Source organism: Helianthus annuus, chromosome 6 (assembly GCF_002127325.2).
Source record: "Helianthus annuus cultivar XRQ/B chromosome 6, HanXRQr2.0-SUNRISE, whole genome shotgun sequence".
Taxonomy (NCBI): Eukaryota; Viridiplantae; Streptophyta; class Magnoliopsida; order Asterales; family Asteraceae; genus Helianthus; species Helianthus annuus.
This window is the reverse complement of record NC_035438.2, coordinates 136,873,931-136,878,662: the sequence shown is the minus strand read 5'-3', so window position 1 is coordinate 136,878,662 and position 4,732 is coordinate 136,873,931.

The window sequence follows — 4,732 nt, the reverse complement described above, 5'->3', positions numbered from 1 at the left end:
GGGAGCACCGGTACTCTTTGTTAAGAAGAAGGATGGCACGTTCCGAATGTGCATAGACTATCGTGAGTTGAACAAGGTTACCATCAAGAATCGTTACCCTCTCCCGCGAATCGACGATTTGTTTGATCAACTGCAAGGATCGAGCTACTACTCTAAGATTGACCTGCGGTCAGGCTACCATCAGTTAAGGGTCCGTAATGAAGACATTTCCAAAACTGCATTCAGAACTCGTTATGGTCATTATGAATTCCTCGTTATGCCCTTCGGAATGACCAACGCCCCTGCAGTGTTCATGGATCTCATGAACCGGGTATGCAAACCCTACCTCGACAAATTTGTGATCGTGTTTATAGACGACATCTTGATCTACTCGAAAAGTCAGGAAGAGCATGAACAGCACCTACGCCTTATCCTCGAACTCCTTCGCAACGAGCAACTGTATGCCAAGTTCTCGAAATGCGACTTCTGGCTTCGAGAAGTCCATTTCCTTGGGCACGTGGTTAACAAGGACGGAATCCACGTCGACCCAGCTAAGATCGACTCTATAAAGAATTGGCCTACCCCTAAAACTCCCACTGAAGTTCGCCAATTCTTGGGATTGGCAGGTTACTACCGCAGATTTATTCAGGGATTCTCTAAGATTGCACAACCTCTCACGACACTCACTCAGAAAGGCGTCACCTACAAGTGGAATGAAGCACAGGAATCTGCTTTTCAGAGGCTTAAGGATAACCTCTGCAGTGCTCCAATTCTCTCGTTACCTGAAGGAACGGACGACCTTGTGGTTTACTGTGATGCGTCTATTCATGGGCTCGGTTGCGTGTTGATGCAACGCGAGAAAGTCATTGCTTACGCATCCCGACAACTTAAGACACATGAAAGGAACTACACAACACACGACTTGGAGCTAGGAGCAGTGATATTTGCGCTTAAGATATGGAGACATTACCTGTACGGTACCAAGTGCACCATTTACACCGATCATAGGAGTCTCGAGCATATCTTCAAGCAGAAGGAGTTAAACATGCGACAACGCCGATGGGTCGAACTTCTGAATGATTATGAATGCGCCATCAAGTATCATCCGGGCAAGGCCAATGTTGTGGCAGACGCCCTCAGCCGGAAAGACACTATACCAAAGCGCGTGCGAGCATTACAACTTACCATCCAGTCTAGTCTTCCTACCCAGATTCGAAATGCTCAGATTGAAGCTCTGAAACCGGAAAACATCAGGGCTGAGTCCCTGCGAGGATCGAGGCAGCAACTAGAACAGAAAGAGGACGGCGCCTACTATGTGGCAGGGCGCATTTGGGTCCCACTTTACGGAGATCTACGAGAGCTTGTGATGGACGAAGCCCATAAGTCCCGTTACTCAGTACATCCTGGTTCAGATAAGATGTACCACGACTTAAGAACCACCTACTGGTGGCCTGGCATGAAAGCCCACATAGCAGCCCATGTTGGCAAATGTTTGACCTGTGCAAGAGTCAAGATCGAGTATCAGAAACCAGCAGGCCTACTACAGCAACCGGAAATCCCGAAATGGAAATGGGAGCAAATTTCCATGGATTTTGTTACAGGGCTACCTAGATCCCAACGCGGGAATGATACTATTTGGGTGATAGTAGATCGATTGACTAAGTCTGCACACTTTTTGGCCATTAGGGAAACAGACAAGTTTTCTACCTTAGCAGAAATCTATTTAAAGGAAGTAGTCTCCAGGCACGGGGTGCCAACTTCTATTATTTCCGACCGAGACGCTCGTTTTACTTCCGAGTTGTGGCAAGCTATGCACAAATCCTTTGGCTCACGTTTGGACATGAGCACCGCTTATCACCCGCAAACGGATGGGCAGTCTGAACGCACCATCCAAACCCTGGAAGACATGCTTAGAGCATGTGTGATCGATTTTGGCAAGAACTGGGAGAAGCATCTGCCGTTGGTGGAATTCTCCTACAATAACAGCTACCACACCAGTATTCAGGCGGCACCTTTTGAGGCATTGTACGGTCGTAAATGCCGATCACCACTCTGCTGGGCGGAAATAGGTGACAGTCAACTCACAGGCCCAGAACTAGTGGTAGATACAACGGAAAAGATTTCCCAGATCAGGCAACGCATGGCGGCAGCTCGTGACCGTCAGAAAAGCTACGCTGACAAGCGTAAGAGACCGTTAGAATTCCAGGTCGGGGACCGGGTTCTACTTAAAGTCTCACCCTGGAAGGGTGTGGTTCGTTTCGGTAAACGAGGCAAACTGAATCCACGGTATGTTGGACCATTCGAAATTACCGAGAAAATCGGTAAGGTTGCTTATAGATTGAACCTGCCTGCAGAGCTGAGTGCAGTGCACAACGTCTTTCATGTATCTAACCTGAAGAAGTGTTTGTCGGATGAAACACTTGTGATTCCTTTTAAGGAACTGACGATTGATGAACAGCTACATTTTACTGAGGAACCGATTGAGATCACGGATCGAGAGATCAAAACCCTCAAACGTAGCCAGATACCCCTTGTACGAGTTCGTTGGAACTCACGGCGCGGCCCAGAGTTTACCTGGGAGCGGGAGGACCAGATGAAGTCCAAGTATCCCCAGTTATTCCCAAACGAAAACCCCAGCACTGAAGCTACAACCGAATTTCGGGACGAAATTCCAAACTAACGGGGGGATGATGTGACACCCCGTTGAAACACGCTAGCTTGGCAGTGGCTGCTTCAACTTTCGGGACGAAAGTTCTTAAAACTTGGGGATAATGTGACACTCGAGGTTTTTCCGAACGATCACCTTGTAATATTTTGTGTGTATATATATTATTAAATGGAAACGTGATTTTTACTTGATATGTGTTGAGTATGTGTATTATATAAATATATAAGAGTCGAGACCACGACCCGAGACCATGACTCGCAACCGGGCGGTTGCGAGTGGGCCACTCGGTCTCGAGTGGGCCGATGAGCCGAAACCGGTTTGGGCCGAAACCCCAAGCCCAACCCGAAACATCCCCTTGTATATATATATCCCACCCTTCCCCCACTTCTTCCATTTTACACACACAAACACTCCTCAAACTCTCTCAACTAGAAACCCTCAACAACACACCCCAATCCCTTCCTATTTTCGGTTCAAGCAAAGATCCCGGACAAGAAACTCGGTCAAGACTATCACTCGGACATTCCATCTTCTTGGTTCTCTTTTCTTTGTTTTCGGCTCCTCCTCTCATAACCGGTTAGTGCTATCTTGTGGGTTATCTTTTGTGTATAAGATGTATGTATGTTGTATGAACTAAGAAATGGTTGGTTAGTAGTTTATGCATGATTATTAGGATGTTTTGCAAAGTTTGTGAATATGTGTTAACATGACTAAAAATGACATGATATTGGTAGTTTACAAGTGTTCATAGCCAACTACACTATGCTTCTTTGTTTCTTGCAAGAATGATGATGTTTAGCATAAGATTTTCGGCTATAATGTATGTTTTCTTGTTTAGCATCAAGATCTTGTTAAATGTGTGATTTTCGGTTCATAAATATGTGTTTATATTGGCATGAAAACCCTAGAAAAATATGAAGATAGGATGAACTTGTTTGAATATGGCTTGAAGATGTAAAAATGGCAAAGTTTGATCTATCTTTACTAGTATTCAGCTTTGGCAAAGTGTTAGTGAAACCTTATTGGTAGTTTCCTAAAATGGGCCTGAATTCTTGGTACAAAAGGGACTGATGCACCTGCATCATCACGTGTACATGAAAGTGACAGATTACGACTCGCAACGACAGCATTCCGACTCGAAACCGCACCGTTGCGACTCGCAACCAAAGCATGACAAGTCGAAACCACGTGATTGCGACTCGAGACTACGTCGGTTGCGACTCGCAACCACAGCATGATGACTCGAGACCACGGTTACGACTCGCAACCAAAGCATGACAAGTCGAAACCACCTGGTTGCGACTCGAGACCAGCTGGTTGCGAGTGGGCTGTTCATTTTGGTTACTGGGCCCATGTGTGTTTAACTTGGACTATCTGTTGACTGGATTATGTGTTGCTGTTGACTGCTTAATTACTTAGGCCGGCCCAGTAACCCACTGTTTACTTATATGCTTGATACGTGTTAGTTACGTGCCTATATGTGTTTTACGTGAATGCTTGTACACCGAACCTGACCTATACCGGTAACCATGTTAGGACGTGGTGACCAACGTGATTGACAAGTAATCTAAACCTACCGAGCAACCCAAGGTGAGTTCACAACTTAAAAGCATGCGTCCCGGTGGTTTGGGACACGAGACTGAAACAATCCTATCCCCTGGTAAAAGGGGATACCATTTACATACCATCCCTAGTTATTGGGAACAAAACTTACTTTTACTTCCCGGGCATTGGGAAACCTTTTGGTTAATTACTGTTTATACGGATTGCAACTAACGGCACTAAACGAAACTCTATCACTCAAGTCCCTACTACAAATACCGATTAGTCGCCGGGTTAGGCGAGCGGGTTATTAGTTGATAGCGCTATTTAGGTGTTTACCAGCCTCACACCGTGCCCTGGTTTGGGACGGTCGTGAACTAATGTACTCAGAAATCCGTCAATGATGATAGAACATTGACATCGGGGCATCCTGCGGATACGCAACGGTTACCTAGTGTTCGGTATTGGAAAAACAGTTTAGTCGCTAACTTTTGGGGTAGCTCCCCAGGGCATGTATAAACGGATAAATTAACCGGTGAAACA